Source organism: Callithrix jacchus, chromosome 17 (assembly GCF_049354715.1).
Source record: "Callithrix jacchus isolate 240 chromosome 17, calJac240_pri, whole genome shotgun sequence".
In the NCBI taxonomy this organism is placed as follows: domain Eukaryota; kingdom Metazoa; phylum Chordata; class Mammalia; order Primates; family Cebidae; genus Callithrix; species Callithrix jacchus.
This window is the reverse complement of record NC_133518.1, coordinates 59,979,856-59,994,718: the sequence shown is the minus strand read 5'-3', so window position 1 is coordinate 59,994,718 and position 14,863 is coordinate 59,979,856. Positions and strand designations below refer to the sequence as shown.

General features: G+C 37.5%; 1 protein-coding gene across 5 annotated transcripts in view; it reads left to right on the top strand.

The window, feature by feature from the left end:
* The window catches only part of ZNF385D (zinc finger protein 385D), a 940,329-nt gene that overhangs the window by 727,946 nt on the left and 197,520 nt on the right, over window positions 1–14,863 (top strand). The window lies entirely within an intron of this gene.

Sequence of the window (14,863 nt, the reverse complement as noted above, 5' to 3'; positions counted from 1 at the left end):
TGGTTTAGCCATCTGCAACCCTAACCATCCTAAGGGTTTCAAATAGAAAATGAAAAATAAAGCAAAGGACAACTGAAAAAAAACAATAAAACTCTAGTGTTTTGATGTTGAAAAAAATGGGTAGAGGGTAAAATCAAGAACATTGGGGTGAGAATAAAATATAGAAGTTAAATGGAATAAATTCATATTTGTTGAATTTTTCTATGTACAACTCTTTGTTACATTTTGACATGGAGCATACAAAGTTGAACAGAGACACCACTGTTACTAGTACACTTGTGTTACTATTAACAAATACCCGAGGCTGGGTAATTTATAAAGAAAAAGGTTTATTTGGCTTACAGTTTGGCAGGCTGTACACAAAGCATGGCACCAGCATCTGCTTCTGATGAGGGCCTCAGGAAGCTTCCAATTATGGCAGAAGGAGGAGGGGAAACAGGCTTATCACATGCTGAGAGAGGGCGCAGGAGATAGAGGAGAGGGAAGTCCTTGACTATTTTTAACAACCAGGTCTCATATGAACTCGTTACCATGGGAGGACACCAAGCCATTCATGAAGGATTCACTCCCATGATCAAAAGACCTCCCACTAGGCCCCACCTCCAACAGCATTGGGGATCACATTTAAATAGAAGATTTGAAGGAGGCAGATATCCAAAACTTATCACTTATCTTTCACCAAAAATGTTTTCTACTTTCCATTGTGGGAGTTTTGTTGACAGATGGTATTCAAAGTACTGTGTTTCCCAGCTTTCCTGTGAGTAAAGCCACAGGAGTTTTGTCAAGTGTCTTGAGTTCTAGCTAAAATAATGTATCTGCACCTGATAAAACTAGTTCAGGGCTGACTGAAAAATAAAAACTCACCCCATACCATTCATCAGTGTTCCTCCACGCTCATGTCCATTCCTGTGTGACTGTAATCAAGAGAACCCCTAGGGTGACTGTTAGGGTCTGAACTATGTTCTTCCAAAATGTGTATGTTGAATGCAAAAAAAAATTTTTTTGAGACAGTCTTGCTCTATCACCCAGACTGCAGTGCAGTGGCGCAATCTCAGCTTACTGCAACCTCTGCCTCTCGGATTCAAGCCATTCTCCTGCCTCAGCCTGCTTAGTAGCTGGGATCACAGGCATGTGCCACCATGCCCAGCTAATTTTTGTATTTTTAGTAGAAACAGGAGTTTCACAATGTTGGTCGGGCTGTTCTTGAATTCCTGACCTCTTGATCCACCCACTTTGGCCCCCCAAAATGCTGGCCTTTTTAAAATACATTCACATTCAGCCACGGTGGCTCATGCACCATGGCTGAATGTGAATGTATTTTAAAATAAGGCCTCTAAAGGGGTACTTAAGTTGAAATGAGTCCCTTAGGGGAGACATTAATCCAATCTGACTGGTGTCCTTATAGGAACAAGAGATTAGGACAAAAAAGAAGAGATTCCGGAGTGTCTCTTAACTCCTGAACTCACAGAGGTAAGGCCATGTGAGGACATAGAAACACGGTGGCCATCTGTACGCCCAGGAGAGAAGCCTCAGGAGGAGGCTCCCACCTTGATCTTGGAATTTCAGCCTCCAGAACTGGAGAAATAAATTTCTGTTAGTAAAGCTACCCAGTCTATGGTATTTTGTTGTGGCACCCCTAGAAAACTAATACAATGACATTGAGAACCATATGTTAAATGAGGTAGATCCTTTATCATCTAGGGTCCTTGGGAGACCATATAAATTAGTCTCACTTCAGGCCTGCCCACCCACCTATTATAATCTGCACAAGAGTTGAATCATCTCTGTGTTTGAATCATTCTTATATTTGGGGTCCAACTCATATAGCGGTTTGTTTATCCAAGCCAGCAAATGTTGTTTCTGCACAAAACAACCTTATAATGTGCGGCAGTGATTGCTCAAGTAAATGTGGATATTATGTGCATGGAATTGAGCTGTGGTTTAAGTGTCTGTTCCCTTACAAATTGATGTGTCTATGATTCATTCACGTGCTTAGCTCCAACCTTCAACCTCAATATTCTCATTCTGTCTTAGACTAGTAAGACAAGGGTACCTATTTACTGCTGTAAGGGGTCAAAGGGCCATTAAATGAATAACTAGAGGTTTATGAAATTACAATACTGGGAGGTTCACTAAGGGTCTTCCTGACCAAATGTCATGTTATGTTGGGTCCTCTTGTATGCTTCAGTAACCTACAGAGGAAGATTTCCTGTGAAACTGATGAAGCTTATTTCAGGACCCCTTGCTTGGGAAACTTGCTTCTAAAAACCCAGGAAGGACCCTATCAATGTGTTCACATGGTCACTTTTCTTTTAAACTGCCAAAAAAAATAAGACTATAAAAACATAATTAGTTAAAACATTTGTTTTGTTGTTGTTGTTGTTGTTGTTTTAATCTTCTGACTTCTTTCTTCATCTGTCTTCTCCTGTTGAGTGCTCTTGGGGTAGCCCCCAGCATTTTTAGAATCGGGCTCATGGGGAAGTTGAGTTGGGTATACATTCAGCTTGAGTTTAATGAAGTGTATTTGTTGTGGTTTACAGTTGCTTTCTTGTATAATGAATTTGATACTATCCATCCTGTTACAGAAATGACTTCTAGGAACATTCTTTAAACTCACTTTCTAACTCACCTTGCAGTATAACAGATATGTTCAGGGTCAGAGTTTAAATCTGAATATGAACCTGTTGTTAAGAGCCTAGCACTGAATTCAGAGGGTGCTCTTAAATACCTTGGTTTAAAAAAAAAGTTGCATGAAGATGTTTGTTTTTGGCAGTTATTCAAAGCTAAATGGGTCCAAGATTGGGTGCATTTACTTAGAACTGTGATAATTTATTACATTTAAGGTGCTTTATTTTTATGGACATGTTGATTAATTTGATCTCAGCAACTGCTTTGTGAAAAACTTGAGCAAAGGGAAGTGTCACCTTTTTTGAAAGGAAAACAGGAGGTTTGGATCATATAGATTCTAATAAATCATTTGATTTGGACACAGCTTTTCAGCAATAGTGCATGATGCAGGATAGATGTATAGTTTTGAATCAATGGTTTCTCTTTCAAAATACTGTGGCAATTAATTTGACTTCTCATTACTTTTATGTGTCTGTGACTAATACATTATAAAAGCTAAATTATCCTTCATGATTTGATAAATGAACAAATGAATCGGTTCTCCCAAAAGGTAGTATACATATTTAAATATTTTGAGAACCTAATTGACCAGCTTGAAGAAGTCTTGGGTTTGAATTCTGCATTGAACAAAGTATATGACCTCTCTGATTCTTGGTTTCTTTATCTGAAAATAGTTAATAATGACTACTTCACAGAATTTCCTGAATATTAAATGGTGTAACATTTGTGAACTGCTTAGAATGATGGTAACTTTCAGTAGATGCTCACTAGATGTGAATTTCCTTCAGTTTTGCATCTGTTTTTATCAAAGACATAGCTGTAAGTCTAGTCTTTATAGAAGTATGTTGAGGTACAACAAGCAAAATAATTTGGTTGAATTTGTGCAAACCCGTCTGTCCTTTCAGTCAAGGTGCTCAGGTCTCAGGTCTTGGTCATGGTAAAGCATCATGCCATCTTCAGGTACTTTTATCTTCCCTTCCTTCTATGTAACAAGACTTAACTTGGTACTATTGTTGCAGAAAGCAGTGAATAATTCATTGGCCCTTGACCATAAGGGTTCATGGGCTTGCAGCAAATTATACCAAATTAGCGTAGTTTAGTTTATAACATCTTCATTCTCTATTATAGTGATACAGAATAGTATTTTAACATAAAGTACTTGTATTTTCAAAGTATATTCATATATATATATATGTCATTTGGCCATCATAAAAAAACAGAAATGATTTTGTCATTTCTGTTTTATAGAAGAAAAATAAAGTGAAGATCAGCAAGGTTAAAACTTTTGTTCCAGCTCACATAGTTACTAAGCATCAAGTCTCAGACTGGTCTTGAACTTGCCACATGTAGTTTGGGTTTTTTTTGTAGTTTTTGTTTGTTTATTTTTTTGCTTTTCTCCCAGAAGGAGTAGGATAGTGGAAACAGACTGCCTGGATGGCAAGCACAGCTCTGCTTCTTAGCCTCTCTGTGTCTCAGCATCCTCATCTGCAAAATGGGAAATGAAAATACATACCTCTATGGCAGAGAGATGGTAGGGTGGCTCCCATGAACCTCATCTTCTGGTATTCTGATTTGTGTGATTTTTCTAACTCAACATGAGCAGGACCTGTGATGTGCTTCTACTCAATAGTACTGCAAAGGTGACAGGATAAATGTGATCATGTGTATATGATGATGTCACATAAGATTGTAACAGATGTGTAAGGAGAGTCTATTTCTTGCTGACTTTTAAGAAGTACGTTATCATGCTGTAAGTTGCTTATAGTAAGGGCCCTATGACAAGAAATTTGGGGCTACCTCAAGCTAGCAGCACACAAGTGGCCTAGTTCAATAGTCCACAGGAAACTGAATGTGAAGAAATAAATTCTTTCCTAGCCTTGCCTCAGATGGACCACATTCCAGGCTATTATCTTGATTGCAGTCTTCCAGACAACCCAGCTAAGTTGTGTCTAGACTCTGGATCCACAGAAACTGTGAGATAACCATGATATTGTTTTAACCCTGTAAGTTTGTAGTCACTTGTTATATATCAATAGACATGTAATACATCCTAGTAGACCTATTATGGAATCTATCCTGTTAATAGGTAAAGTGCTCATATCTATGCCAGGTACACTGTAATAACTCAATTAAAGTTAGTGTCATTATCGTGCTCTATTCCTTAATCCAGGAAGGGAAGGAGAGATTTGGAGTCATATCCTGGTATTTGTGTTCTTATATAATTAGCACCACAATGTCCATCCTTTGTTATAATAGAAGCTCATTATGAGGCCTTTATAAAAATGTATTTCTATGCTTATGCATAAACACATATTTTTTGGTAGATGTGACTGTTGCCTAAATTGTCCTTATAATGATAGGGTTTTTGATATGAAGCAAAGCTACACAGTGTTTAAGGAAAGTAGTAACAGTATCGTGGCTTATTAAACAAGGCATTTGATTACAAGTGACAGAAATACAAGTTGGCTTAGTTTAAGAAAAATGGGACATTTATTTGTCTGCATAACTGGAAACAGTAAGAGTGAAGCTAAGGACATATAGAAGGAAGAATTTAAATACCCATTAGGCTGCTCTTTTCTTTTTAGTTTTTATTTCCTCCCTATTTCTCTCTGCATGTGAGTTCCATTTATCTTTGTGTGGCTTTAGAAATGACTTTAAGCCACTGTAGCTTATATATTAACAGTTCCAAGACCACAGTGTTAAGGAACACATGCTCTTTCAGCGTTCTGAAGAGAATCCAAGATAAGTATTATTGGTCTCATTAGGTTCTCTACTAACACCTTGGACCAATGACTATTACCACCATGTGTCAAGCTTGATACTCTTAAGGCTCAGCATAATTCATGAGCCCACCCCTATTTCTAAGGGGAAGGGATGGACTTATTCTTAGAAAGATGATGGGAAGACATATTTGTTAAGTAGTCAAAATAGTGGTGTCTAGAATTTATTTGGCAACATTTTCCTCAAGGGCTTGGAATTTAAATATTTACTACTGGAAAATCCGATTTGGACAGCATTCTCCATAAATGAGCCATTTGGCTTGCTAATAGATTATTATGAAGCATAAATTGACTCTAGACTTCTGAATACTTTTTTTCTTATTATAATTAGTGATTCTGGAATGAAAGGCCCAGAGATTGAAATCTGAAAACAATTAATAGTAATTCTATCTATAGCTGACCCTAATTATTTAGCTCAGTTGGTGAGAGCTGTGTGTTAATGAGGCAGATGCGGTGTGTAAATCCCTCTGTGGACCAGTAGGTTTTACTCTATTCTGGAATATGGACTTTATTCTAGTGTTCTTCTGAAAATGCCTGCTTTGGGATATGGGTGGGAATAAGAGTTATTTAGCACAATTCTATTTGGCACAGGTGGGAACACAACTCCCACGTAACTCCTCATGAAAGTGCTTGTTGCATTTATGAAGGACAGCACAATTACTTTCATATTAAATACTTAATTACATCTCATGATTCTCTGACTTATTGATAAGATGTTTAAAAATTTTTTCCTCCTGTGCCAGTGAGACTTATCATCTCAATACATTCATATAAGAATGAAAGATACTTACTAGAAATTTAAACAAAGATAAAAGTAGAACAATAAAATGTAGTACTAATGACTGTGAAAGGCCTGGCTTTTATTTCACAACTGGATTGGGAACTACTTTCATTTTTAGATAGAATTTTGACTTCTACGTGAAACCAAAAGTCAAGCTTTATCTCGAGGGTAAAACATGGGAAAAGTCACTCTGCAGATGATCAGAGTTAAAAACAAACCAATTGACATATTTTGAAGTCTTTCTATGGGTCAGAAATTTTGGTAACTGCTTTCCATGTATTAATTTATTTTCATAGCAACTGTTTCAGAATTCTTTATTTTTAATACTCTACAGCTGAGGAAGTAGAAGCAGAATAAGTAAAAATAACTTGTTGGATGTTATACTGATGCAAAGGTTTAAACCCAGGTAATCTAAATACAGAGTTCATATTTTTAACTGCTATCCACAAATTCTACATTTTTAATTATCTGGCTTACATTAATCTTTATGGTTTAGTAACCAGCAAGAAATTTTACTAATGATAATCCTGAAAAACACACAAATTAACAGAAAAAAATTTACATTTTTTCATTATGGTTATTTGGCTACAAGTAACAATATAATTCAGACTTGCTTATATAAATTATGGGAAGAATAAAGGGACATCTCATGAAGCTCTAAAGTAAGAAAGATAATTACGCCTCTTAAAAAGAAAGGACCAGAAAGCTATCAGGGATCTGGCTTACTCTCTTCTCTCCAAAATTCAGGGGTCTCTCAAATCTGCTTCTCTCTAGAGATGTGCAGTTGCCCTCCTCTGTCTCTTACTAGCTTTCCCTGCCCCACTATGCACACTGGGCTATGGCCTAGGCTTCCCCAGGATGCTTTCATCCAAGCACTAACAGGACCTAAACCAGTATCTCCAAAACCCAGATATAAATTTCCCAGGGAGAGACTGGGTGCCATCTTTTCAAGAACCAAAGGATAGGGAAGTTTTCCAAGAAGAAGATATGGAGAACCGAAATAAATGATTGGCTGAGGACATTGTTTGGCTTCATCAATATAATTATTCTCTGTAGATACATTTGATAATGATAATCGTACAGCATTAGAAAGATAGAAAGAGTATATATTTTCTATATATAGAAAGGTCTAGATTCAAACTGAAACTTCTCCACTTACTATCTGTGCTAGCTTGGGCTGATTTTATTAATTTCAATATGATTCAGCTTTATCATATATGAAATGACAATAAAAAATGCCACTTACAGTTGTTGAAGGATGACTTTGTCATTAATGCAAATTTCCCCAACTAAACAATAAGGATCCATCATTTTTATTATAGATGAAATTAATATATTAATTTTTATATATACTTATGTGTATATCTATATGTACTTGTGTATATATGTTTCTATTTATATTTATGTGTGTGTATTTGAGATGCCATTGATTACACATCATCGATTTTAAGAATAATTTTGGAATAGAACACACTTAGAAAGCTAACTCTGATTAATGTAAAAACATTTTCTACTCTGTAAGTGCTTCAGAAGTGAGAAATTGTTCTAGGAGACTGCATTCCTTAACCTGCCTAATAATACGTGACTTGCTGTGAGTACACAAGAAGGGGAGTGAGAACAGGATACCCCTTCACCCCAAAACAAGAAGCAGATGTAAGAACTTCGTCCGTTTGCAGCAGAATTGATCAGAAGAAAATAGTTGACCCTTAAGTAACATCTCTTTTTGAAAGCTAGCAGATTTCTGCCTCCAACATGGAGGTTAAATCCTAATTATCTCCACAGAGAGAGATGGCAGGGCTGTTCTGACAATGGGGTGGAAAGATCTGATGGTGGAATTTATTTAATAGAAGCCACCATCACTGTCTTGCAGATGGCTTCCTATAATCTAAACCTTTTGTTTTTCAGTTCAGGTCCCCTTGTGGGAGGGAGACTGCATGAGAGCACACAGGTCATCTGTTCTGGGAGTAGGCGACCAGGCTTTTCTCTGTTCTCCTCTTATTAGCTTTGCAGCCTTGGAGCCAATTTACCTTTTCAGGGCTCAGTTTCTTCATCTATATCAAATGCAGTCTAAAGTCACCTATGGATCTAAAATTTATTAGTGGTGTTCCATTTTGTATATCAAACGTATATTATTTCATATACATTCTGTGGATCAGTCAGGGTACTAATAAGAAAAAGAAAATTTACTCAAAGCACTTAACAGAGGAGAGTTAATATAAAAGGGTTATGCTCAGAGGTGAGTGGAAGGCTATAGGAATGAACAAATCATGTCAAGGCACCCAGAGGTGGTATCATTACCATCCTTGGTCCTGAAGGCAGAAGGGTAAAAGGGTACTGTTGCTGGAGCCCAGAAGTGCAAGGGCTCTGTGGGATGGGCTGCGTGGCTTCAGTATGATCTTAGAAGTAGCTATTCTCAGACAGGTGTAAATTTTTGGAGAATATGTTCTCTGGTTTCTGTCATCTCTGTACCTCAGTTCTCCTGTTTGTGCCTCAGAAGTCAGGTGGAAAGAATCTAGATGGTAGAGCTGTAGACTGAGTCCCCTGGGTAACAGAGGATGCAAGAGAGAGAGAGTGGAAGGAGGTGACCAACAGAGAATACCAGCACAGTCTGCACATTTTAAAATGTGCATTATATGGTTTCTGTGTGTTCGTGGATTAGTTTGCATTTGATTAATCAAATGGATAGTGTGGACTAGAGGTGGGCTGTATTTTCTGTTCAGATGTTTTAAGAAATCATTAAAGATCAGGGCAAGAATCTTTCTGTGTCCCAATCTACAGCTTTAAAATTAATGACGATTCACAAGATGGTAGTGATAAATAAATGAGATAGTTAACAACGAATCTTCACGTTAACTCTACAGGTGGTTGCTATTATCTCCATTTTACAGATAAGGAAACTGAGGCATGAGGCAGTCATAAATGCCATGGGAATCAGACAAAAATACTGAAAGATTCCTGAAGAGACAGAGATCCCTCTTAGTGTGATTAGGAAAAGCTTCATTAACTAGCTTATGCCCATGTCTCTCTTTCTACCATTCTCTGTGGCTTGGCCCATCTCCTGTCATAGGCACACTTAGTTTCCTATACCAGATCCCGCCTGTGGCCAGGATTTTAGAAAATTTAATGATAAGCATGATATAACTCACATTCTGTCACACTCTTCTTACATCTATTCTCTGATTTATTCACTCTGTCCCCAAACTGTTGTTGTGGCTAACTGAAGAGGGTTGCCCAACATTTATACTGGGTCCAATACAAATCCTTTCTGTCTGTATCTATACCTTCAGTAGGGTTCCGATACCTTGTGTTTCTTCCTTCCCAACTCCTTGTCTGTTCCTAGAAAGTAAATATCCCCAAGTCCCATACAACCCGCTCCAGTGATTTCACTTCTAGATCTTCTTGCAGACTTTATACTTTGATGAATACCCATCCTTCATACATGCCTTTCATTTCTTCTACTAAGAAGTGTTAGGACAAAGCGTAAGTTCCATTTAAGTTCTCCCTTCTTCACTTCAGAATCGTTAATTCGTATGCCTCTCTCTAGTGTCAGAGGTATGCCCAAGGCAACTTTCTTCACCATCCTCTAGTGTTCTGTTCTCCTGCCTGGCTCCTGTTTGTCCACAAGTATTTAATTGTCTTTCATACATAAACAGCCAAATAAATAAACATAAAACTAGCCTTTTCTTAACTTTTAAAAATTGTCCTCAAGCTGTTCCCATTTCTCTCCTTCACTTCTCTTCCCTTGCAACTTTTTGGAGAGTTTCCTATAGCAGGTGACCCCATTTCCTTACCACCTACTCACTATTCACTCAGACTCCTACAACCTAGTTTCCTTCCATCTTATTCCACTAATTACCTTCTCTAAGTTCATCTGCTAATCACCAGAACTGCTATTCTCAGGCCTCACCTCATTTCACTTCCTTGAATTTCACATTGAGAATCACCCTTTCCTCCTTCAGCCTTTGTCTGTGACCGCTGGAACACAAAATACTCTTACTTTTCTCTTACTCTTTTCTGTGTTCTTTGCCAATTACTCCTCTTTCCTTTCCAAAACTAGGTATTCCTCTTAGCATAGCACTGCCAGACTAATCTTCCTACATAATTGAAATTCTTAAACTTCAGTCATGTCACTTCCCAGCTTAATACCCAAAACTGATGAAAAACTTTCAGCATCTTGTTAATCCGAACAAAGCGAATGTCTTTCTTCACACTGGTAGTCAATTTCATTTATTTCTGAGCTCTAGGACACTTTTGAGGCATGTCTCCCCCATCTCTGCCTCTACACACAGAGCAGACTCTCACTGTTACAAACATAGGTCTTCACATCCAAAACATTTCCCTACAATCTTATTCCCTCTACTGATACTAGGCTACATTTGCCTACAGTAATAAACACCCTTAAATCTGAGTGATTATGTTTTACTCTTCAGGATTCAGGAGGTTCACCAAAGTAGGAGTTCTGCTTGCAGTTACTTGGCAATCTAGCCTGCTTTATTCTTGTTTCACCAGCTCAAGACAAGTCCTTCTCTATAACCAAACTGAATTATACAGGGGCTTTTCACTGCCTCAGCCTGGAGTTGAGATATGCTACTGCTACTCCTTTTTCATTGGCTAGAACTAATTGCATGGTTGTGCCTCCCTACCATGTGCTGGGAAGCATAGTGCACTCTATGCCCACAATGCTTCAACCATCCCTGCCTGTAGAAATGCTATTTACGAGGCCAAAATAAAATACCACTCTCATTTAATCTCCCATCAGTCCCACCACCTTCCCATCAACTAGCTAAATAGCCACAGAATTTAAAAAATCTGATTTAACAGATAACTATGAATATGATAGTTGTGTACAATTTTTTAAAATCCAAACATTAAAGATAAAAAACGAAATGAAAGGTTAACACCAATCTCTATTCCAAATCCCCAATCCCACTCTCTAGAGAAAACTGATTTTAACTTGTGCTTTTTTCAGTGTTACCTTCATAATTTTAATGTATATAAAGGCATATGAATGTCTATTTTTAAAACATATATAATCATATTAGACATATTTTTCTGCACGTTGCAGGTGTCACTTGTTTGAAGTTTTTATATATTACCTTATAGAGAACTAGCTCATTTTTTTTTTTTACAAATAAAATGTTAACTGTATAGATGTAACATAATTTATGTGACCGGTATCTATAGATGGATTCTTCTAACAGTTTTAGACTCTTACAAAAATTGTTAAGGCATCATTAATGTACCTAAGGAGAACAGAATATCTTTATGATGTTACCGGAAGCAGAATTGCTGGGTCTGAAGGGACACACTTTTAACTTGTAAAGACATTGCCAAATTCCCTTCCTTCAATACAAAACAGAACTGTGGCACTAATTTGCATAACGACCAGCATTATATAAGGATGGCTATTGCCTGGCCTTCTTAGCAACACTAGAGATTATCAACCTTTTAAGAGCCTAGTTAAATCAAATGCTTCAAGAGAGCCCATTTATTATGCATTTTCTTGTCTTCTGCATTGCTTGGTACATATGCAGTGTTCAGTATTTTAATTTCATTTCATTTTTGTAAATAAACATGATGAAATTTAAGCTGGAATCTGAATAATAACTTTGGGGTAGTTATAGATAAAGGTGAAGGTTCCCGATATGAACACAGCCATCAGAGACAGAAGCAAGAGGGGGTATGGCTGGGTTTTATCTAAACTGTTAACAGATCTTTTTATCTGGAGGTGTAGGAGTAGTGGAAGAGAAGGTTTTTAAAGTAGCTTGTAATTTTATTTCAGTGGCTCTTGTATGTGGGCTGATTTCTGTTTGTACTTTAGAAAATGCAAAATGCAGGTAAACAGGAGACCTAAATTCTACTCCTCGTTTTGCATTTAACCCTTGGCTAGTACTTGAGTCTCCATAGTGCATTTCCTTATCTGTAAAATAAGAGTTCCATGTGTCATTTATTATTTTCTTCAATATTTGCACCCTTGCCAAAATATGTTAGATTGTCCATCACTGGCTTTAGGTAGAACAATAAATAAGATTGTCTTTTTCTGATATGGTTTGCCTGCGTCCCCACCCAAATCTCACCTTGAATTATAATAATCCCCAGGTGTCATGGGTAGGGCCACATGGAGATAATTGAATCATGGGGGCAGTTTCCTCCATACTGTTCTCCTGATAGTGCATAAGTCTCAGGAGAGCTGATGGTTTTGTAAATGGGAGTTCCCCTGCATAAGTTCTCTTGCCTGCAGCCATGTAATACTTACCTTTGCTCCCCCTTCGCCTTCCACCACGATTATGAGGCCTCCTCAGCCATGTGGAACTGTGAGTCAGTTAAACCTTGTTTTCTTAATAAATTACCCAGTCTCAGGTGTTTTTTCATAGCAATAAGAAAATGGACTAATGCACGTGCTTTATTCTCTCTGAACATAAAGTATCATGGAGAATAAAGACCAAATAATAGGATGATTATTGGGATAGACAGTGTTGGGATAAGTACTCCAAATGGAGACAGGTAGGGAAGTGTGAGTACTATTAATAAGCACCTCACCACCAAGGTATTACCCGATCAGCTCAAGCTTCCAGGGGGCAGGACTGCTAAAATCATCTCAAAGGCTGAAGATGTCTTCACAATCACTAATGAAAAACAGTCACGTGCATGGCAGAGGGCAGGGCATGTTTGTGGGCTTGTCAGCAAGAGAAATGTGGCAATCATTTGTTTATCACATAATGATAATATTTTACAAATAGCACTAAAATTTACTTTCCTTAAGTGATTTCACTTTTAGCAACCTTATAGAAGTGAAGAAGTTGCTCTGGTAGCTGCTTCTTTTTAGACTTTTATTAGCAAAGGAGGCCATATGCTTTTCTTAACTCTCCAGTGCCTCCTCCCCAGGGATTTTCTCCATCTTGGGAGAGCAGGCTACAATCTCGTGTTACTTTTTACTCCTGAGGTTTCCTTGTAACGCTTTGTGCTAATCAATTGGAAGTGTTCATGCTAATGAATTTGCACAAATGGCCTCATTAGCTGGAGTTTTTATCTTTCTTGTGGTTTTGACTGTTTTACTTCATTCATGGAAATGAGTCAGCAGGAGGAATTCAGATCTGTCCTGGCCTATGGTTTAACTTCTGCTTTATAATGGAAGAAATGTTTCGGGTTCATGCTAAGAAACTGGTCACATATATGCACTTTCTAAAAAATTTGGTGACCCATCAAGTGGAGTATATAGATTCAACCTTGTTCTGTGAGGTTTCAAATAATTTTTATTTTTTTATTTTTTACAAAGAGATTCACATGCGTAGTGAAAAATAAGATCCTCCTTAAAAAAAAATTATTTTTATTATGAATTATTCATTTGAATTATTAAAATAGTAAGTGTTCCATAGGCTTCTACTACAACCTATGCAAACTTTGTCAGGATTTTTCTTTTCTTGAATTTTCATTATTAGGAAGCTGGCTCTCTAGAATTAATCTTTAATTTATCTTTATTCATCCATTTGAATTATTTTTTAAATTTGAGAATCTCGTTTATCTTTAAAACCTGTGTGTTTTTATGTATATACTCTCATTTAAATTTCTCAGAGTATTTTTTTCTTTTGGATACTCATTTTTATCAGCACTCTTTTCTATTTTTGATTATGAATACATTCTGTTATCCATCTTAAATTTTTTTTAATGTTACCTTCACTGCTCTTGTTTCCTCTGTACTATGTGTGTGTTTTGTTAGGTTTCTGTCTTGTATTTTGAAAGCTTCCCTCAAATATCTTATGACATCAGCTTTAAAGCTGTATTCAAGACTAAATCATGAATAGGCCAATTTGATGTGCATGAATCCTGGCAGGATCAGCAATATGAAGTGATAAGGCTAAAAGCTGGGGATTTTTTTTTTTCTTTTTTAAATTAAGACTAGTATTAATGAGTGTAGGTCTTATTCTGGGGTTTTCAGATACTATTGAGAGGCATCATTTAACCTTTCTGGTGGTTATAGCACAAATTGCTCATCTCTTCAATGCTGTTCAATTAAACTATCAGCAATAAGGGGTCCTGATCCAGAACTGAAGATAGGGTTCTTGGATTTCGCACAAGAATGAATTCAGGGCAAGTCCTTAAAGTGAAAGCAAGTTTATTAAGACAGTAGAGAAATTTAAAAAATGGCTACCCCATAGACTAGACGACAGAATAGCTCTGAGGGCTGCTGGTTGAGCTTTTTTTTTTTTGAGATGGAGTTTCGCTCTTGTTACCAGGCTGGAGTGCAATGGCGCGATCTCGGCTCACTGCAACCTCCGCCTCCTGGGTTCAGGCAATTCTCCTGCCTCAGCCTCCTGAGTAGCTGGGATTACAGATGCGTGCCACCGTGCCCAGCTAATTTTTTTGTATTTTTAATAGAGATGGGGTTTCACCATGTTGACCAGGATGGTCTCGATTTCTTGACCTTGTGATCCACCTGCCTCGGCCTCCCAAACTGCTGGAATTACAGACTTGAGCCACCGCGCCTGGCCTGGTTGCCCATTTTTATAATTACTGCGCTAAATAAGGGGTGGATTATTCATGCCTCCCCTTTATAGACCATATAGAGTAACTTCCTGACATTGCCATGGCCTTTGTAAACTGTTATGGCACTGGTGGGAGTGTAGCAGTGAGGACAACTACAGATCACTCTCGTGGCCATCTTGGTTTTGGTTAT